This window comes from Agelaius tricolor, unplaced genomic scaffold, assembly GCF_023055355.1.
Source record: "Agelaius tricolor isolate 1412-34295 unplaced genomic scaffold, bAgeTri1.0.p SCAF_15, whole genome shotgun sequence".
In the NCBI taxonomy this organism is placed as follows: Eukaryota; Metazoa; Chordata; class Aves; order Passeriformes; family Icteridae; genus Agelaius; species Agelaius tricolor.
Genome location: NW_027269275.1, coordinates 7212501 through 7235000, shown reverse-complemented (window position 1 = coordinate 7235000; position 22500 = coordinate 7212501). Strand labels below are relative to the sequence as shown.

The window sequence follows — 22500 nt, the reverse complement described above, 5'->3', positions numbered from 1 at the left end:
ATATGAATTTACTATCAGGTTGCAGTGACTGGTGAGTTTCCTTTTATATTTTACTATTAAATTGCTGCAGGAGTGAATGGTTGGGATATAAAATGGTATGTGACCATGTGAATGTTCCAACCCAGCAGTGAGGCTCTAATGCTGCTCACCAGGGAAAGGAAAGATCATTTAGAGCTGTGGAAAGGGCAAGTGGTGTCCAGCACTGAGAAGAGAGTGGCTCTTTTTTGGATAAAGACAGATGAGCAGGGGTGTGTTCACCAGGCAGTGCCTAGAGCAATGCTTCTCCAAAATTCTGGACCAAGGAGAATGTGATGTGTCTTGTGATGTAAAGCTTTTGGCAAAATGAGACTTGATCCTTACCTGCTGTTGTAAATAACGTCAGAGAAAGAGGCTGTGCTACTGCTCAGCAATTTCTGTGCTTTGCCAGGGGGGGTTTTGAACACCAAGGCTGGTGAGAATCGTGGGTTGCCAATGGACTGCTTGCTCTGGCACTGTGGACAGAGGCTGGGAAAGCAGCAGATGTTTTTGCCCATGTGTGAAAGCATGGCCCTCCTGATCTGAGAGGGAGGTGGCAGTGCCTTGGGGCATGCTTTCTGTGAAGTCACATGCAAATTTATCTTTCCTGGGAGTGGTGTACTGTAAGCTTTCTTAGTGGCTCAGCCCAATAGTTTGCTACAGAAACCTTTTTTGTTGCAGTAAAATACATGTTGTTCTTACACTTTAAAAAAAATTAGCATTTTCGAGATGTTGCAATATAATATAGGGTCCAAAAAATGATTAACAAAATGTGCTTTGCCTCTTTTTCAGTGATATGTAAAAATGTGGGATAATTTCTTAAGGGACAGTCAATATGCTTAATGTATTTTGATTTTATCAGATAAGATTATTTTTAAGGGAAGCTCCCATTTGCAGAACAGTGGAGGAGTCTAGATGTAAGAATAGCCTCATTTAAAATAAATAAACTTCTAGGGAATATGTTGGTAGCCCAGATTTGGTTCTAGCTATTGACTGAACATCATTCTGCAGTTGTATGGTCATTTAGGCTTCCTCTGATAAGCAGGCTAATGTGAATCACATTTTAATATAAAATAGACAAAAAGAGTGCATTTTCTTAATGAATTAACTCTGACTTGGCAATTGTACTTATTAAAAAAAAAAGACATCTCTAAGTAAAACACTTAACACTGAACTCTAAAAAACATTGCCCTGCTCCTTAAAGAAGTCCTGTTCCCATGAAGGTGCATGTCCTAAAGGTGTTTGAACACAAGCATAACCTTAGAGTAAGACAAAAATGTAAAACATCTGCTTCAAAAGAGGATTCATGTACTCTAAGATGACTCAATGGAACTTAGATTTCTAAATCTTTGGCTTAGAGATATGAAATTCTCCAAGCACCCAGGTGCCCTGGGCAGGTGACTGTCCTTGTCAGTCCAGGTGGTTCCATATGTGCCCAGGACTAACACCTCCTTCTGCTCATGTCCAGAGCTTCCAGGGTGTGAGTGATGGACCTCAGGGCTGAATGCAGGACTTGGGAGCTCAGCCAGATGCATAATAAATATTGCAAGACTCTGGTCTTACATGAGTGCTGTATTGGATGTAGGTAGAAGTGCTTTGTTTAATCAGGACTGTGGCACTCTAGGAAATTCTAGAGTGATCATATCTGTAATTCATTTTGCTTCTGTTCAGCATTTGTGAGTCCTGTATATTAGCCAATTGTGAAATATTTGGAAAACACATCATTGAAAGTAAGATTTCACATTTGTATTTTCCCCTAAGTGTATTTAACTGTTAATGAAAGCCATGGGACTGAAAGCTGTTGAGACAGAAATCTTATTCAGGAGACTGGAGCTGTAGTGCTCTCTGACTCATTTGATCCTCCCATGTCTCCTTTGGGATTCAACCGTTTTTAAAAGGAATTACAGATAGCTGTAGAAGAATAGCTTTGTCACTGACTATTCATTCCATGGTGTTTCAACATAGGGCACAGATTAATGTAATTTATTGTGCTGAATTTTGTTTTCTGGACATCTGTTCAATATACCCAAACTCCTCCTCTATAAGACTCTGAGGAGCCATCATTTGGTAGCAGCTAGAAACCATTGGGCTGGATATTCACTGGTGACTTGGAGGTATAACTCTTTATGCATTGGATCTCCACTGCCCTGAGCTATCCAATTGTCTGTGTCAAATAACCCCAATGTGCCTTGTGTCAAATATTACTGATGTCACTATTGACATTGTGTCAGAAAATGTCATACCTAATGTCTGTCACTGAAGAATGGTGGCAGAGTCAAAATTTGACAAAAAACACTTAAGGACAGATAATGGATGTAATGTGGATCTTTCTCATTCCCCTAACAGGGAACCAAGAAAATTGTGAGTGTCTGTTCAAATTTTCTTATGCCGGGCACATTGCATGTTGTACATTTCTAGCTGCAGAGATTATAGATTTGAACTTCTTAAAAATCTTGGTATACAGGGGAAGTTATTCAAAACAAACTTAAAATAACCCCAGTTAGCAGGCACAGCTGCAGCTGGTGACCTGCTCCAGGTTGCTCCAAGGCAGGAGATGGCTTCAAATCCACAAGTGCAGTGAGGCCAGAGACACTGGGCCATGAGAATCACAGAGGAGAAAACAGGTTTGGTGACTCTCATTATACTTCCCTATATTGTATATATAATTTATATTATTTTGAAGTGTTAAAGCATTTTAAAATTTGAAGGTCATGATCACATCTTAAGTGATATTCCTTGGTTTTGAAAGAAGGTGTTATTCCTATGGTCACTCTCCTTAAACTTTTTCTAAATGGCTTGATGAGACTAATTCCTCTGGATCTTCTTATAGTATTCTAAAACTTTAAGGGTAGGATCTCTTGCCTATGTGGATGTAGCAAAAAAATACTTAAAACTGTCTCCAAAGAGAGACATTTTCAAGCTCTTTTGCTTATGGGAGTTATGGGTAATTTAAAATACCCTGATGCTGATTTGTAGATTTTTAGGGGTTTTTTAGGAGTTGAATATTTTGTTTTTAATTAGTAGTATCTCTTGTGTCTGTCTGGCTCATGGAATCAAGGTCTGCATCCCTTCAGAGGCAGCATCAGGGAGTTCTGCTGTTCTCAGACTGGACTGTGAGCAGCAGCATCTGGCAAGAGTTTGGCTTTGAGCAGACAACTGTAGTTATTCCAAAGTACTCCTGTTAAGTAGTAGTAGTAATAAAAATAAAATTACAGTGGACTGTAAAGCAACATTCTACTCTGCTCCTAAGCAACTGCCTACAGTTTTCTGAAGTAGGTGCCTCATGTTGCCCTGAAAGCCCCTGGGCTCGTGTGAAGGAATGTCTGCTTGTGCTGTCCAGGCAGTTGGTGTGATTTGTTAGAGCCACGAGGTCAAATCTTCCCAAGCAGTAGAGAAATGCTGAGAGACAGAGCTTGATGTAGCCATCAGAAGGCTGGCATGTCATGAGCTGGTTTGGTTTTGCAGAGCTTTTCAGGGAGGGAAGGAGTGGGATGCAGACAGTAAACATCCTAATGTCTGGGTCAACACACAGAATCAAACACTGCTGGGCTGCTCGCTGTGTGAATACCTGCCCTGTGCCCTACCTGAGCTGGCTGCTGCTCACAAGCCCAGGGCACTGGGACTGTGAATCACCTGCTGCTGGCATCATGTGTGGGTTCTAAGACACGTAATTATTTTTTTTAAAGAGCTCTGAATTTTGAATCCGTACTAAAATTATGTTTCTGAAACATCTTTGCCTAAAACCCAATAACAAATAGAAAATACAATGTTCTCAGATCATGAATAAAAGCAGGAAGAGTAAAATCCTTCAGTAGAAATACTCAGGAAGGTAACAAGAACATAGAAGCAAAGCATTTGCCTAATTATCAGCATAACTGGATGTAACAAACAAGGAATAAATCACTTTTTTGCCTTCATTATGTTAAATTAAAAAACCCAGTCTTGGGCATTTTGCCTCTGAAATATACAGTATTTTCAACTTCAGAGCTCCCAACATTTCTCAAATAAGTGAAATGGCTCAGGTGATATTTAAGATGATTCGGTGTGATGATGAATAGCTCATTTACCATCTTACATTTAAACTCAGATCACATTGAAATGTGTGTTTGAAAGTCTGGATGAGTACATCTGGACTCACAGGCAGGTTGTCTTCAAAATAGCAAACAAGAATCTTCCAAAGTTTTTATGGGAGCTTTCATTATCGAGATCCTGTCCCTGAAAGACTCCTTCCCACTTACAGCCCTTCATTGCTATGAGTGTCCCATGGTCCCTTATCACAAGAGACATCATCTGGTAGGGCCTTAAAAATAGGTTTGTTTTGAATTAATGAATAGGAGCTTTTCCTGGTGTAGTCTTGGCCTCGAAAGTGACAAGCAGAGGAAACAAAGGAACGTGCTCAGCTCTGCCTCTGTAGATCTCAGTTCCAATCTGGGTAGTGGGATGGAACTAAAAGGAAAGAGTTTTCTTTTCATCCTTTACCAATTCCATCTATTAAAAAGTTTTGTTTTGATGGCCAAAATTGCTAAAGCTGTTCTGTTTGAATAAATAATATGTACTTTGAGATTCCTGAACTCTTTTCCTTTTGACACTCAGACGCAATGATGAAGTTGTAGCCTAAATGCTTTCTTCCATTAAAAAAGGGAAAAGGACAACAAAAGGGTTAACTCCAGCAGGAGTGGGTGAATAAATGTGCTCTACCAGAATAACTGAGCCTGATGTTCAGGATATTCACTTATCATGTGTGAAGTTAAATCCCTGAACTACCTTTTCAGAGCCAGGCATGAATGTAAGGTCTCCCATTCAAGAGGAATTTCCTTATTTCATCCCCCTATAAGGTTCCTGTGGGTCCTTTGTTTTCCTTTTTCTTTTTTTTCCCTGACCACTACTTTTATGAAATCCCGGTAATGCCTATTTGTAGGGCCTTCTGCATCTGCCTGCTCTCTGCAGCAAATGCATGAATTCTGAATTTGTAGTAGTTCTAAAAACATTAATTCCCATAAAAATAGTTAATAGCCAGACTTCATGTTTGACAAAACACTTAGCATGGTCAACTAAGATGGTTAAGTTTGTTTAATATACAAATATAGTATGTTTTTATCCATTTAGTTTAAAATTCTCTTCCTCCTATTTAGTAGTTTGCTAATGAGAATACCTGTATAACAGTAATACTTTAATGGTATTTACTAACATAAATATTTGCTTTCTAGAAGCAATGTTACACAAAATTCCTCAACTGCAGTCTAAGCAACTGCTGGAATGTTTGAGGTAAGAAACCTGACCTTTGGGGAGGATCAACATCAGGAAAACAGAGTTTCCACTGTTTGTGACTTGTGTCCATAGTGAAGGGGCTTGGAATGGCAGGAAGGTGACTGACACAGGCTGTGTCACTGCTGAACCCCAATGGAGAGGTCTTGTCCTTATAATGATATTGGTAACATTTTGCATGAATTTCAGCATATCCTTGTACACTCAAAACAGTCAGTTTGACAAGGTCCTTTTGTAAGAGATAAAGGAAAATAAATAGAAAGAGACATTCATTTATACTAAATGTTAGGAATTGCGAAAATCTGTGTGTAAAAGAAGAATTTTGACTCAGCTGCTGCTGAAATTACATTAGCTGCAGCTTAAAGCAGAACAAAAAGTCTTCCTTGAGGCATCCTCTTTTCCACATAAATTCTGCTCCTTCTCCCTCAAACCATTCAGTTGCCAGCCATTTTTGTCCAGTGTCGCATTCCGCGTGTGCCGTAACGCGCGGTGTCCAGGTGGCTGCAGTTGGTGCTGCAGTGACAGTCCTGGTGTGCAGCCAGGGCAGCTCTGCTGGGGGCACAGCCAGGCAGTGATGGACATGGGAAGGGTGAAGTTTCTGCAGCCCTGCCTCCACTGGAGGCCTGCCCAGGTGGTAGGTGAACATACAGGAGCTTTCTAAAGTACTACACTCCCACAGGTTTATTCTTGGAAATGCAGGAGTTTTGTATGTTCAGGTGAGTGTTGACATGAGACTTGAGCAGGAAAAGTCAGCTGGTAACATTTTTTCCAGGGTGGGCTTGAAGTTGAGATCTGGAATGGAGATACACTTTACTTATGATGCCACTTCTCTTACTCTATTATTTTTTTAAGGATTTCTTTGCAAAGGGTCTTCTACTCTTTTTTTCTTCCTTAGCAAAGTACTCCTACTTAGCTTATTTATTTTTCAGCTTTAAAACATCAGCATTTTATAGATCTGAATTTCACAATGTGAGGATGATTGCTACGTACAATTTGCAAAATTGTGATTAACCAGCCCCTGTTTCGAGTCAGTTCTCCCTAATTCACAAAAGGCTTCCAAGAATAGTCTGCACAAAATTCAGTGTGCAAATTGTAGGGCAGATTTTTAGAGGGCAGTTTAAAGAATGAAGTCCTAAGGGTTTTATCTATATTTATATCTCTTGTTAAACCAAACTCTTATGTAAATGTTACAATCTGTAAATAACAAGCTGAGCCGCTTTCTTAAAGGAAAGATTGCATCCACATTTTTTGAGATCTGGCAAAATTATTAACTTGCACAATAGACTAATATACAAGTATATTTGGAAGCAACTAACGCTAGCCTGTGTCTTCATCTGTATTTTATGGATATTTAAAGGCTTAAGAATACCTAGACCTTTCATTTTCCTGTAAAAATTGTCTCAGATTGAAAAACACTGCCCTTAGTGATGGCTTGAAAAAAATGGAGATAGCTTTTGTATACTTTTACTTTTTATAGCCATTAATGTTGTAGTAAATCTTGTATTATTGTATACAGTCTAGATTATTCTTCATTCTTTTGCCTTTGGACAGGAAAGAAATTACTGGCTTCCATCAGTGTTATTGGCAATCCCCATATTCTGACATCTGTTCCTTTCTAAACATTTTACCAACCTTGATGAAATGTAGTTTAGTGTTAGAAGCTGACTTGAAGAAGAAATTGGATGATAAAAAAATAACATTGATTAAACACCAGAAGTAATTTACCAATGACTATCAATATTTTGATGGCCGTTGCAGTTTATTGCAGAAAAGCTAGACATCTTATAGTAATTTTAATCATATATAAATCTTTGAATTAAACTGCATAAATGAATTCTCATTTTTTAAACAGAAGGATGAGAGACTGATCTTAGTCAATTTTAATCAAACTCTTTGAGCCGTAGTCCTGAGAATGTTTGGGGCATATTTTACAGAGGCCATGCAATGCATAACTCCCAGAATTAAAAATCTCAATTAATATTTTGTAATACACAGTGGAGATGTCATTCCTGATGTTGTCCTTTCCATGGAGCAACACTGGGATTTGCCCACTCTTGACCAGATGCTGGAGTGAGGGGCACTCCAAGGGGCCTCCAACAACAAGGGTGGTGGGTGTCTGCTAAACCAGCAGCTTTATTCACACCCCTTTTTATTAATTTCATTAAAGTAAAGCAGAGAAATAAAAGACAAGTGAATATTCCCTCTCAGGAGCCAAGCACAGAGCAATTATGGTGTGTCTTCCCCCACTCCATGGGGTGGTGAGCTGCAAGAGGTTGTTGAGGGCTGGGGCAAAAGCAGGGGTGAGTGTTTCATTTCCAATGATTGGAGCAAGTCAATTACTCAGTGAAGGAGGAGGTATGAACAATATCTTCTTGGCAAGGGAAGTATGTGGGAAATAAATTGAAAAGGGCTACTACAGAGTGTGTGTTCTGATATTGTGAGACGTAGATGTACAAGAGGATGGGAAGGTGTGATTAGATATTTTCAGAAGCACTTAGCAACAGTCTCAGTGGAGCTGTTGAGATTCATGGGATTTACTGTGGACTGGTAATGTTTGGGAGCAGAGTTTGGGCAATACTACACTACAAGCCCATGCCCTGTGCGTAGATCCTCCCTGCAAGGCTCTCAGTGAAGCTGTAATGCTTCTAAGGGTGAGGAAGGCACATTTCTGCAGCTCTGTGTGTGTCTGTGGACCTGTATCGAAAATGAAATTGCAATTCTTGATGAATTCACTTCATTGCACCAAGATTTTCAAAGGTGGAATTACTCCTCTAGCAAAAGGGTCTTGGAGGACTCCCAAGCTAGTTTTTGATTCCCTTGAGAGAAACTTGAACCATGGAGAGTTCAAGGTAGATTCTAGGCTGTTTGAAGTGGAGGGGATTTGAGAGATTTGTTTTCTCCATTTTACAGAAAATTTTAATTTGAAGGAAAATTTTCCTAACATACCTCCTTTAGAAGATTGACATTTATTATCACAACAGTTTTCCTTTAATTTCCCAAAAGTCATGTGTGGTAGGAGTAACTGAGGGGTCTAAGTTAAGGGGGGTGTATAAACTGACAATTTTTGGGTTCTAATACTCTGTGCTAATCATAAAAAAAATTAAAAAAAGTTCATACATTTCAGCCAGAGATGTCTCAGTATGTTTTATAAATTCATTCAAAGATGAATGAATTCTCACAGTTCCTTGCTGAGGATATTTAGTAGGGAAACTAAGCATTATAGACAAAATGTCACTTTTTGAAAGTGCATTGTTTTTCTTAAAACTGATTTTTTTTCTTTTGAAATCAGGTTGGATTCAATTGTGCTTACACATATACCTACCAGGAGTGCAGTCTGGTGGTCAGGAGGCTGTTCTGGGAAATGGAATGACTCAGGTTCTGATTCAGGTCATTTCTGAACCCAAGTGTCTCAGAGTTAATATATAAAAACAAAAATAAAACAATTCTGAACCAGGCAAAGGAACAGGACTTTGCTCTTCCCTGCTGTAGTGTGTTCCTGTAACCACCAGGAGACAGAGATCTTCACTCTGTCTTCTTCCAACAAACTAAAGTCTACATCTAAAAATTATTTTAATGCAGCTCTGCGAGACAAACTTTTTGAGTACATTAAAAAATCTACTTAATCCCCACAAAAAAAAAAAAAAAATTAGAGAGACATGAAAGAAAATTGCCGTTGTGTGGTCACATTTAGTAACTCGTGTTCAAGGAGGGGAAGGCTCAGTTGTTTGCCCTAGTGTCCCACAGCTCAGCAGCAGGAGCCTGAGGCTGGCCCTGGAGTGCCGACTACCCAGGGCCATGTTCAGGCTGGGGGTGCCTGCCCTCCTGTCAGACACAGAGTGCCTGGTGGCCTTCCCCTACCCTCTCCCAGGCTCCCTTTAACATATGGTCTCAAAGCTGTTGACGTTCACCTGCTCAGATATCTGTACAAACTACTAGTAGGAACTACATAAATATCTAACAGATGCACGGGCTCACCCTGGGATTAATGCATTCTGCACTCGGACCCGTCAGCATCACACCCCTTCACAAAGGCATTTTATTTTTTCACTTGCTCATGTGGTGTACACCTGTGACATGCTGGCAATGCACTTGCTTGCAGTGAGAGAGCCCCTTAGGTTCAAAGCTATCCTTATATCTTTGTTCCTTTATGCGTGAACCTTTTGAGGTTTTCTCTTAGTGTTCAAAAGGCTTGAGCGTGGCATTACATCTTTAAAACCTCTCCTGACCCTTTTTTGAATATGCTGAATATAAAAGCAGAAACAAAGCAAGGAGAACTAGATAAATAGATGCAGGGAGACATCATAAGGAAAAAAAAAAAGCTCCTGAGCCTGCCAATATTACTTCATGCTTTTTATTGCAAACCTGTAAACTAACAATAGCCCACCACCTCACACAGCTGGGTGTGTGAATTGAAGGTGTGCTGAATGTGTGGGCTTTCCAAACGTAGCACAATAACAGCAACACCTGTGCTAAACCACTTTGCATTGATTTATTTTTTTTTTACAATATTTGCAGTCCTTCTCTTTTTAGAAGTCTGTATTTTGGGGAAAAAAGAGGACTTGACAGGTTTAGTTCAGTTTTAAGACTTATCTCTCAAGGTTTGATGGACCTGTTAGAAAATCATGTGGATTTTCTAACATGTACCAAACCAAATGTAGGATTGAGTCTTAAAACAGAGGAAAAAATGTTCTTCTTGTGGATCCAGCTTAGCTAATGTACATTGGCTTTGGATAACAGGCTCCTTGCAGCCCAGTCCTGGTTTGGTTGGTTGGTTGATTTTCAGTTTTTTTTAACTAAGCAGCCAGTGTTTCAATAGCCAGTTACAGCAATAAAATGGTTAAGAAAAATACTAATAGTCTGTAAGTGTATATCTTAAGGCACAACACTGATTTAAAATTATTAATATTCAATAATTCATGGTTGTTTAATGAAATGACATATCAAATCAGAAAAAGTAGAAGTGAGAAATTTCTGTAACTTAATTCTCATCACTGCAGAACCATGTAGTTACTATCACTGCTATTATTATCTGGTAACATGGGTTAGGTTTAGTGTTATGTTTAATGTTAAATTTCAGGCATAGAAACAAGATGCTTTTCACTGCAGAATATTCACTGTAACATTCTGGGCTATGAATCTGAGAATTATAAAGATGGGCACCATTGTTAAAATCTAAGCGTACCTTTTTGGTCACTTTGTCAGCAGTATAAATGGGTCCAAGGGTTGCTCACAGGGCTAGTTAACCTTTTCTCCTTTAACAGCAGCTGAATTTGAGGTTCTTTTTCACCTAAGTACCTACCAATTTATGTCCGTAATTCCTATTAATTCTGAGTCGCTCTTTCTTACGCTGTTGTTACTTGAAATGGAAAATATTGGTTACAGTCCAAGAGAAAAATTTATAGCCTGTCATTGTAGCCTTGTGTTATTTCAATATCATAATACAAATGCATTCCCTCTTTGTGATAAGTGTATTTTTCCTTTTACTTTCTCATGCGATGTTCAGACCCTTTCCAGACTTACTTTGTCTCTGTGATCCTAGAGATTATAAATGCTCAAGGAGCCTTTAAAGATATTTGTTACCCTCTGAAACAAGGGAAGCAGACTCTCTTGTTCTCTGTCACACTCAGGCTGGGGCTGCAGAAGGCAATTTTTATCTTGTATAGCTAAAAGTTGGGGCTTGTGGTACTCTCCTGTTAGATCACCTTATAAGCTTGTGGACGTTTTCTTACATTTTCTATGGGAAACTGAGCATCCTCCAGTGTTAAGGAAGATAGTTTTCTGGGCCCAATCAAATTCCTGTTGATGTGTTTAGTGAGACAGAGATGGGGCTAAGGAAAACAGAAGTGCTGCTTGTTTTAGAAGTGAGAAGGAGACCCACTGGAAAAAAATTTTCTTTCCAGTAATCAAGGGAAGATGGGAGTCTCACAGCAGTAATGTGGACTCCTCTAATTACCACTTCCAAGTTATTAGCATCTGGAGCCCTTTTTCCCTCTCCTATCTAGCAATTATAGAGTGGGATAGATTAGTGTGTTGCAGAAGATGTAGAGTGGACTAAGTTTCTCTCTGTCGGCACTTGGCTGTTTGCTGAAACTGATACTTTTAGCTGAAGTCCAGGCTTTTTACCTGCCCTTGAATCACAGGCTGTTCTCTTCATAGATAATGTATATTCAAGGACCATGCAAATTGTTTATTTACTTCTCTGCTCCCTGCCCCCACCAGAGAAAAAGAAACACATCTTAAAAAGCCAAAGAAAAGCAGTCAGACACATGTTTTGCACATGAAGAATCACGTCTATAGTAAAATGGGATCCATATGTGTGTTTTGGATATGATCATCACTGCTGCGTTTAGCTTTGCCCACATGCCAGGGTGTATAGGCTGCTGCTGAAAGCTCAGAATTTTCTTGCTAAATCACACACAAAATTTGAACTTGAGGTTGCATTAATGTCATAAGTTCATAGTTTTCTGTTGTTTCTTTCCCCATGTATAGTGTCCTTTGTTTATAACTCAAATCCTCTCAAGATTAAACTTTAAAAAGACTCTGTGATTTAATGGACTTAGGATCAGATTCTAACCTCCAGTGTGGAACAAGCCTGACTGTAGCACTCAATAGCAATAAAGGATTGTTTGCAGTTGTGAAGCAATGCCCGCCAAACATTATTCAGAAAAAAAGATGCTGGGACTAATTTTTGCATGGATGAAATATTCAGATGAATGTTAAAAGACTGTGTAACAATAGATGGTGACATACACAAACGGTAAAAGAGAAATTACTATCATTCCAACATAACACTGCACTAATTTTTTTCTTTTCCCCACAACCATAAATATCTTCACTTCAAGTTAGCATATTTCTTTATGTGAAGTCTTTTTCTATCTTGTACATATGTCCTGCAGAAGGATCTGGAGAGAGTTAAAAACTGTCCTGCTTGAAACTGTTTGCAGTTTGAAAATTTATAAAGATAATTGACTTTTCAGTTCATCTTCCAAGTTTTGGACTTGTTCATTTGTATACATTAATTTTATTCCTTCCTTGCACTTTCCTCCAGATAAGACCTATCTTGCACGTTTAAGGTCAGATCTTTGCTGTTGCTCAGGTACTTTGTACTCCTCTGGTAGTGGAAAACATCTGTGACTTCTCTGGCCTCCAGAGGATTTGAAATGCCTTCTTTAGACAGTCCTCAGCAAGTGACAGCAGTAGGAACAGTACCCCATCCCATTTTTCCCTCTGAGGACATGCTTGGGGCAGGGGAACAACCTGCGACTCTGTGATTAGTTCCTGCTCTGGCAAAACACAATGAATTGACCAGGGAGCAGTTCTGAAGCTTGTTCTACTGCATGCCAAGTTGTTAGTGGGGAATCTGAAAATTATTTTGGAGACCAGTGCTATCACATCTCAGTTATTTTCAGGAGATAGGAAATGAGGTTCAGATTTTAAATATGGAAATATCCTTCCTGTTTCTGCACAGAGTTTAGATGTTTTGGGGCACTAAATCTGTGTAATATAAACAAACCAAATTTAAAAGTAAGTAATGCTCCAAGCAAAAGGGGGTTGAGGAGGCGAGAGATGTCTTTGTGGCATTCATTTTCTTGATTCTCTATCCTTGTCATCATGGTCTTGATCCTGAAATATATAGCAAGCTGCCTGCTACTAGCACTTTGTTATATAGTAACTTTTCAACCTTCCTTCTGGGGTTAGGTGATCAATTACTTTGTAAAGAAAACAGGGTGTTATTTCAAAAGCTGTGTTTTATTTTCATTTATAATTATCTCCACATCAGTCTTCAATCTGGAATCTTGAATTGGCCACATATGCACACTGACTTGCATGTAAAAGATCTGTGACAGCAGACACGTGATGCTTCCACACCAAAATTATTCTCTGTATCAGGCTTCCAGTCCTTGAGAGATCTGAAAAATCTACAAGAAAGCTGGTTTGAATGTACCTGTGGGAGTCAGAACTCAGCTCAGATTTTTATGTCATCGATAAATAGATTTCTTTAAAAAGGAAAGGAAGTGCCTTTAACTTCTTATTGTCTTAACTTTGTATTAGAGAGCAGTTTCTTAAAACAGTACCCACAGAAGCAATGCCATCAGCTGGAAATCTGGCTCATGTGAGTGCTTTCGTGAGTTGTTCTTGCATCTTCCCCTAAATGTTCTTGTTAAGTTTTGTGGTTTAACAATCATCTTTCAAATTCTTCTATGGAATGTATATTCTCCTCATCTGTTGCATAAGAAATCCATATGACGATAAGAGGGTTTTGATTTTTAAGAGGGAAAATGGTTAAGCTGATTTTACTGAAGTGCTATTGCTTGCTGAAAGTACATGTATAAAATACATAGAAATACCTTCATTTCCTATCAGGTGACCTGAATATCTTATCTATAAACATGTTATTTAAGAAACATATACATATATATTTTCATATCAAAGTTGATCTTTTAAAAACTTTTTTTGACTCCATAAGAAATCCATACTTATATGCCTTAGGTAATAATCTTTTCAGCAACAGTAGATCCCAGGGAGTTTCATGGGACTGAGCAGTATGTCAGGACTAGAACTGTAAAATGCACTTGAAAATAAGGCTAAAGGAGATCAACCCAGGTCACTTGGTGAAAAGGAAGGAAAGAGAAAACATTTTGGCTGCTCAACAGCCAGATCTCATGAGAGCCTCAGGTGGGGGTTCCTTTCATTCTGATGAGGATGTGCCTCCTTGCAATGGCATTGCAGATAAATTCACTGAGATTTCTTTAGAAATAGAAACACCAGTGCTTGCATGAACTCCCATGTGAAACCTTGGTTTCACACCCTCCTAGAGAGGGTAACTGCCACGTTGTGAACCTGCAGGAGCCCTCTGGCAGGTCACAGAACCCCGCAGTTGTGCCGTGCAGCCCCGGCGCTGCGGAGGCCAACCGGAGCCGTCGGAGGACGACATCATCAAATCAGTGGCTAATAAAGACAGGCAGCAACAGCAGCAGCAGTGTTGGCCTTCTCCACAGCAGGGTACCACAGATGTTTCAGATAACAAAGTAAGCTTCGCTGACAGAACATGTGTCTAATATATAAAATAATGGGAACCAAAAGAGGGGGGAAAAAAGAGGCCACTCCAATCCACCCATGTAAAAATGTTTTTTATTTATAAGTGAGCAGCTGAATACGAATGTTGTCTGCTCCCATAGAAGTAAAAAATAGCAGGCTGATGTGGATGAGAGACTTCACATGGTTTCCAGCAAAATAGACAGTGCATTGAAATCTTTTCCTTGTCCCTGGACCTACAGCTGGGGTAAATCTATGCAATTTTATTTTCTAGCGATTATACTTTTTTACCTCCTCTGATGATATGTCTGTGCTGTGACTGGAGAGGATCATGGCCAAAGTTTCCTGTGTAACACTGTGCAATGCTGAACAGTTTTTGGACAGGACCAACTTTACCAAATAGTAGCTACACTGAGGATTTTTGCAGGGTGGACCTGGAATATGCAGTGATGATCCACAACCACCTGGAAAAAAAATCCCATGAGCAGCTCTCAAGTACGATAATTAGCTGTGAACTGGAAGAATTACAGCAGAAATCCCTGTTTTTATGATATAATAGGCTTACCCTCTACTGTTCAAATGTCCCAAAGTAATAAGATCAACCTCAAAGTTGAGGAAACCTTGGGTGAAGGAGACTTTCACAGGTCTTTTCTGCACTGATCCCAAGGGCATGAACCTGAGTGGGGCACCCTAGAAATTGCAGGGTGACGCAGGGCTGGTGGTTGGTGAGAGGTCCCACGGTGTAAGGGCTCCATGTTGACTCTGTGTGCACCCTGCTGAATTAAAGCCTGCAAAGAGGCCAGGGAGATCACCTGGGATGCCTGGCTGTGCCCCTCCATGCCTTCTCCATGTCTGTGCTGCACGGCCAGCGCTCAAACACCGCGAGCGAGAGCTGCCCAGGGGGGTGCAACTTGTTAGCCTGCTTTAGAAGGGTAACAGACAATGGGATTCTGCAGGGTGGAACAGGAAGCTCCTATCAGAGGCTAATAAATGTTTCCTTGTAAAATGGGGAGATGCTTATGTGAGTCCAGATATAAAGTGAAAGTAAGACAGCCCTCAGAGGAATTACTGAGATAATAAATGTACTTACTAGGGCAGTGTGTGCCAGAGCAAGACAGAAATGGGCTAAGACCAGAAGAAAATTAGAACCTCAAGTGCAAGCTGAAGCTTGGTGGTCAGATAAAATTCAACCCTTTCCTCTGAGAAAAGAGTGTCTGCCCTGACTTGATTATCTGGGATTGGCGTGGCCCATGAGAACAACAGTGTAGGATTTCTGCCACGTGTCCTGCTTTAAGCAGTAAGACATGAACACAGAATATGGTAACCAGCTGAAAGAGGATTTGGCTCTCAGCATATGCATATTTTATGTACAGATTGTGCTGCTGCAACTCCAGCACCTCAATGGGTCAGAGGCTGTCCGTGTGTCAGATTATTACGGCATGTGGCTAAAATCCTTTGAGGCTGCGGGTGGGATCTGAGGTTTGGCCCAGCACAGAGCCCCTCTGCATGTGCAGGATGGAGTCATCTAACCTGTGAGAGGTGAGGGTATACAACCACTCCCTGTGAAATCAACATGAAATCAGAGGTCTATGATCTACAGTAGATGTTTCTTTCTGTGGCTGAAGTGTAAATACATGTTTGGCAAATTGCTCCACCAATTTTGTGGCTATATATGTGTTGTGATTGCATTAGCAAGGTTTATAATTCTCTAAAGCCAGATATGTAAAAGCAGGACTTCTATAATGCATTACTTAACTGAAGAAAGTAAAAAAAAAATTCTGATTTTAAATGAAAGTATTTTTTCCTTCTCTGAGCAGCACCTTATAACTGAGATCCACCTTCAACATGTCAAGGTCAGAATTCAAGACACAGAATATGCTCATGAAGCTGCCCAACAAGATACCTTTATTCAGCCAAATTAGAAAACTTGTGTGTAACCCAAAAGATCAGAATAGAGTCCTTATTGAGCAAGGTTAGGAGGGATAGAAACAATCGGCTTATATAGAGTATTTTTACTTCATAGGAATGTGGTTCTGATTGCTGAAAATGTATCCTTTGCATGAAGTACAAGCATAATCCTATGCCTACTTTGCCCTTTGAGTAAAAGTATGCTTAATAGCAATTTCAGGGGAAAAAAAAATCTATTTAAAGCCTGTTGAGCAGAATATCCACTTATAGAGGGAAGCTATAAGTGAATAATGTTAATGGAGTTCTGTTTTGTAAAATGCATAGGACAACTAATAGAATCAAGCTCCTATAACAGTGAATGATTGAATTACATTTAAGAGAGTACCTTATTTATGACCTTTAAAGATAGTTTTACAGCTGTCTGTTTTTGTCAATCCTAGACCACCTTCATACAAAAGTTTTTAGAAATCTCATCTCTCACTTTATATTATGGTCAGAGGACCTTTTGTGCTATTGTATGTCAGTAGTTCCATCAAAACATTTAAGTAGGCCAATTACTGAAAGGGAAAAAATGCTTTCTGGAGAAAATTATTATACCTGTTTTTAGGAGAAATTCTTAATCTGGGAATAAATTTTGAACAATAGGGAATAAGAATGACCCGACCCAGGATCTCCTCATCCTCAGAAAAGGAAATTAAGCCCTATAAATACCAATAATTGAGTGTTTTTCCCTCCAAGGAGTGGATTTTTGTAAAGTAGAAGTTTGTGTGCAACTTTTGCTAATCACTGAGATATTATGAAGAGAAACTTGAAGTTTTATACTGCTCTCAATTTTTTTCCCATTTATTTTTACAGTATGTGTTTGGTTTTTTGCTGTGAAACTCTGATTCTGTGTTATTTTGTGCAAAGGAAACCCCAAAATTTACTGGACACTTGATTAAAACTGTTTGTACTTTTATCAGTTTTAAAGAGGCTGCTCTTGCAGTCATTTGATGCTGGTTTTACCTTGCTCTGTTCAGGAAAGTCAAGTGAATTTGAGAGCCCTTCCACGTAGCATTGGAATTTATACAGAGATTCTGTGTGGGAATACCCTTCTGTAACTCTCTGCTAAGTTTTACATCATTCCTTAAAGCATTCTACAATTTTGTTAGCTTTTGTGCCGGAGGGTTCTGCCTGCTGTGGTGTCATTGATTGCTCGTCCTAAGAGAAGGCAGAGAACAAAGGTGGAATAAGCTGCTAATCTTCTGAATCAGCCAGATGTCATTCAGTGGTATATGGGAATTTAAGGCACAGATCCTTAAGGAAAAGGGCACAGAGGGGCTGTGAGGCTGCCAGAAGCAGCCCCTTCCTTGTGGCACCCTGCTTGCCAGAGCGCTGCTGTGTCATGCTGCCTTAAATGTGGCTTTTGCCTGCTGGGTGCAATGGAGCTCTCTGGGGAGCATCGCATTTCCAGAGAGCTACAAATGGAATTGGCTACTTTAAGAATGTGATCATCTGATTTTTTTTTTTTTTTTTTTCTTTTAAGATCAGTTTAGCAAGGAGCACCCTAGCACTTTATAGGTTTTGCTTGTTCGCTGTGAAAGCTCTGTGCTGTAGCTCTGAGTTCCTGTTGAGGTAATCTCAAAATTCTTACTGCTGCAGAATCAGAGCCAAAAGGGCTGGACTGCATGTGTACAGCAAAGAACGGACTAGAAAAAGGCTGTGAAATTTCTGTGGCTGATCATACTTATGGTTCTGTCCTTTACAATGTAAAGTAAAAAATGTATTGTTTTACACAGAAGCTCCATTATAGGTCAGGCCTTTTCCTAACCAGCCACTTGAGAGTGGCCCCACTTGACTCCCAACACAATTTACTCTGACCATTAGTTAAGGGCTATTTCTGCTCTGCTGTGGTGTTCCCAGCTCCATATGGTGGTAGCTTAAGGCAGATCTAAGAGTAAACAAGAAGTGCAGGGTTTTGGTCACACAAAGGTGTGGGACTCAGTTTAGAAAATTAAAGAAGAGATTAAATGCAGGGGAAATACTCTGTCTTTATTTCTCATCAGATATGCCAGGAATTGGAGGTTAGGTCTCCCCTCTTTTTGCCATGCTTGTAGGTCCATTATTTCAAAGTAAAACTCTTTTTTGGAGGGATTTTTTGTTATTTTATTGATGTTTTTCTGAAAATGAAGTTCCTGCACTATACTGTCTGTTCAGTATTCACAACAAGGAGAGATTCTGGCTTTGCCCCAAACTGCTGACAGTCTCAATACTTTTACAGCAAGCATCTCTGGAGCACTGAGGAAGATTTTTGGAGGATGAGAGGGAATGTCAGGCTAAAGTACCGTAAATAATTTATAGACCTCAGATAATTGTCCTGTGACAGCTCCCAGTGCTTCCAGTTTCTTCCTACCACCCCTATTTTCAGCTATCAGTTATAGAATCTTGACTTAATATTGCTAATTGCATAGTAAACAGAACAATATTGTTTGCCCCAAGACAGATTACCATTTCTCATTACAGAATTCACATAGACCACAAATCATTGATACCATCTCCACCAGTTATAATAAAGTTTATCTTCAATCTGATAAAAAGCATGTACTGAATAATAACTGTTGCTCTTATTGTAAGTGGTTTAAAAACATGCTTTTTAAAAAGCTGGGTAGTTCACTGAAGTTGCAATTCTGCATTTGCCCTAGCCAAGAGAGGTGAGAGTTGGGGACAAAAGTGGTCAGATTTCCAAGCATGACTCTGTGGGTGCAGCGTGTGTGGTGGCACTTGACAGCTGATGAACCTCTTACTGTTATCACAGTCAGCTAAACACAGTCAGTCCCACTTTCCCTGCATTTATCTGTATTTGTACTTGAACCCATTGTTCAGTGCGTTATGGATTTGCATCTTTAGCTTATTCATAGAGAATTAAAGTGCACTGGATGTTGTAAGAAGGTTTATCTCTTCAATTCAAATTCTAGAGATCCTCGTTGGTCTGCAGGTTTCTGCCTCAGTCCTGAGATGAGCACTTGCACCTGCAGCAGTGCAAAGACAGGCACTAAATCCTTCTAGAAAACTGCCTGAAAAAACAGGCTCATTTTACTTATGTCCTACCACTGCTTGTGCACATGCATAGATGAAGAAATAATTTAGTATGACACAAACCACCAAAATCCATAAAGGGGATACCATGGCAGGAATATGGATACTGCAATACTTTTCAGTTTTCTTACAGAGGTGGAAATCTTCCAGTAGTGCATTTCAATCTGCCCTGGTGAATTTAAATACTCCTTAGGGAGGTTAATCTTTTAGCCTTGCATGTTTTTATGTCATACATACTGAGATGGAAGCAATTGCATCATTGTGTGTCATTTTGAACAAGACTGGCCCAAATGTTAACTGTCACAGCAGAACTTTGCATTTTGCTACCTCCTTTCATTGAGATGAATTTGCTCAGCCAGCAAATTCAGCTCTAAATACAAACTTCCTCAAAGCCTAGCTCTACTCTTGAACCAGGGAAATGCTAGTTTGGTAAGAAATCCTAAAATCTGGAGCCAGTTTTAAAGTTCAGTGATTTCATAAAACAACTGAAAATATTGTGCAAGTCCATCAGGGTTTGGACCAGGGTGTGTGAAGTTGTGATTGAATCAGGTTCTGGTGTAATTCTGTGGGGAAGCAGGGATTCAGAAGGATTCTTTCAGAGTTGAACCCCAAACTCATTAAAATAGTACAATAAAGTAATTAATGCACATGGCCACTAGACACTCTTAAAATGTAAATTTCACAGCTGTAAGAAATTAGATTTGTTTAAAAATAACAGAAGGCTCAAGTACAAATTATGGAGTAAAAGCCTATAAAATTTCAAACTTGGTTTTAAGGCACAGGCTTTTTTTTTTTTTTTTTACTAGCTCATTTACTTCAGCACTAGTGCTCAGAAACTGAATTCCTCGTCTGCCTTTTGCCTCTGAAGTTGTAGTGGGTACCAGTGTAGAGCTGAACAGTTATAAAGTTTTCTTATCAGAAGGTTGGACTTGGAGAACAAGGCAAAATTTGCAAGGTGCCTGTGCCCCATCTGAAGCCCATCTTTGTTCAGAAGGTGCAGGCACAGGTTCCCTGAGTGCCTGTGTGAGTTGTGTGCACAGCTGGGAGGACAGGTAGGAGCAGTTGTTGGGAGTGCTCCTTTTTCACTGCACATGTGTTTTAGCTGGCAGGAGCAGAACTTGACCTCTAGGAACTACTCAAAGTGGTGAATGCCCTCAAATCATTCTGTGCTACAGAGGACAGGAAAATAAAAGCAGCTTCAAGGTTCAGAAGCAATGGAGCCAACTGGATTTTTCAAGGGATGTAACACGTGTCTTTTCAGTGCAGAGGTCTTATTCCAGATTCTCCAACACTTTCTCACCCACTGGTGTTTACAAACATGGGCCTGACTGTGATGCAAGAAAAGACTTTGACTAGCAAATGTCCAGCAGTGTATTTCCATTTGAAGCAACGCTGAAATACAGGGCTCCAACATGGCCTCTTGGCACACCAGCTTCAGCAGAGTACTGAAATGGCTGAAGGAAGGAATTCCAGTCAGAATATGTTCCAGATGAATCCTGTTGGAGATCCATTTCTAAATATATGCTACGTGCCTAACTATTAAAAAGTTCAGATTATGACCCCTCTAATGTTATTTTAATGCTAGTTTTTAAAATGTAATTATAAATCAAATTGCATTTGAGATCTGAAGCTGACAGTAGTGAGCTGGAACACTCTAAGAGCTGCGTTAAAAATAACCCCTCTCAAACTTTATTACTGGTTTCAGAAAGGGAAGTGCAAGTGGACTGGCCAGATTCATCCCTGCTGCTCCCATCAGCAGACAGGACAACTTGCTAAGTGCCAGTTGTGTTCTGGTTTGCAGAGACAGAACATGGGAGATTTCATCTTTATCTGGAGGTTGCATTTTCAAACTTTGAATATCTCTCTTGGAGCTTAAATAGAACACACGAGCTCATTTAAATCATGTTTCCTCCTTTCTTTTCTCATTCTTTACCATAGTGAATTTTCTTGAAAATTAAGACTTATAAAACCTGCACAGGAACCCAAAAGTTGAGAAAAGCAGGACGTTACTTGGCAAGTGCAAAATTTTGGGGCAATGCAAAGCAATTACAGGGAAGAAAAGCACTCAGTGACTTTTGTGCTCGTCAATGGTATCTGTATGAATGTAGTTAAGAAAAGGGCTGGAAAAGATACCAGAAGGACAGAACTGAAAGACTGTAAGCATTCAGCAGGGTTGAAATGTTCTGTTCAAATAATGGCTATAATGATTTTGGTAACTCCATATTTCTTTTTCCCACCTTTTAGTAAATGTAAATGTTTGCATTAGATACTCCTGTAACTCGCCTAAAAATTAACTAATCCACAAAGAGTGCATTAGAAACTATAGGCTTTGAATTTCCATTTATATAGGTGTAGTTTAAGGGGGAGAAAGGGAGGGAAGAATAACTGGGTAGGTAGATCTGAACAAACAAGTCACAGTGACTCCTTAGGTACATTTTGGATTTTTCTTTTCTTGTGAATGTGGAAAGTATTTATTCAATAGTTACTTACAGAACTCTTCAGTGAATAATGCATTTTAAAAATCTTTATTCGTAGAGTTTTTTGTTTCGATTATTTATAAATTTATAGTCATAGCTGGTTACCTAAATCATGTTATTTCTTCTGTTCCCTGATTGCATGAGTTGCGTATTTGCTTGATTCAATACACAATGTAAATTTTGAACGTTACAGCTGAACATACATCTCAGAATTTTTGTTTGGTTGCTCAGTTACATAAATCAGCCCGTTAGAAGAGGGAGGGGATGTACCACATGATCTACTTAAGCAGCTAATACTTTAAAATTTTGAGATTATATATCTAGAAGTATACATTTTGACCACAGTATGTAGATTATATAAATTGAGTGGTATTATTTCTATTCCCTGATTAATGGTTGATGCTGTTACATCTACAGAATGAATGTCAATTCAAACTTCAATTTGAAATTTGAAGTCAATGAATATTTAAGCATTCATTCTAGATGTTGACTGTGAAGACATGCTAATATTGGTACAGCACATATGCTCCAAATTTTGCAGACAGACAAAAACAGAAAGCAGTTACGTGTTTCTAATGCTGTTAACTCAAAATTTTACTTTGAATTACAATGTTTTATAATATTTACTCAGGTCTCATTTTTACCCTCTTTTGCAGATGGAGAAACCAAGGCAAAGAGGTTAAAGGATCTCTCCTGAGCCCCGGAGTGTGTTGATGTCTGTCCC

General features: G+C 39.4%; 1 protein-coding gene across 7 annotated transcripts in view; it reads left to right on the top strand.

The window, feature by feature from the left end:
- The window catches only part of ZNF536 (zinc finger protein 536), a 344409-nt gene that overhangs the window by 79850 nt on the left and 242059 nt on the right, over positions 1-22500 (top strand). For all 7 annotated transcript variants that reach the window (XM_071440306.1, XM_071440308.1, XM_071440305.1 and 4 more), the window contains exon 4: positions 22433-22500. This exon is cut by the window's right edge and continues 51 nt beyond it. The gene's annotated coding sequence lies outside the window, so the exon portion shown is untranslated. The remainder of the gene's footprint in view (positions 1-22432) is intronic.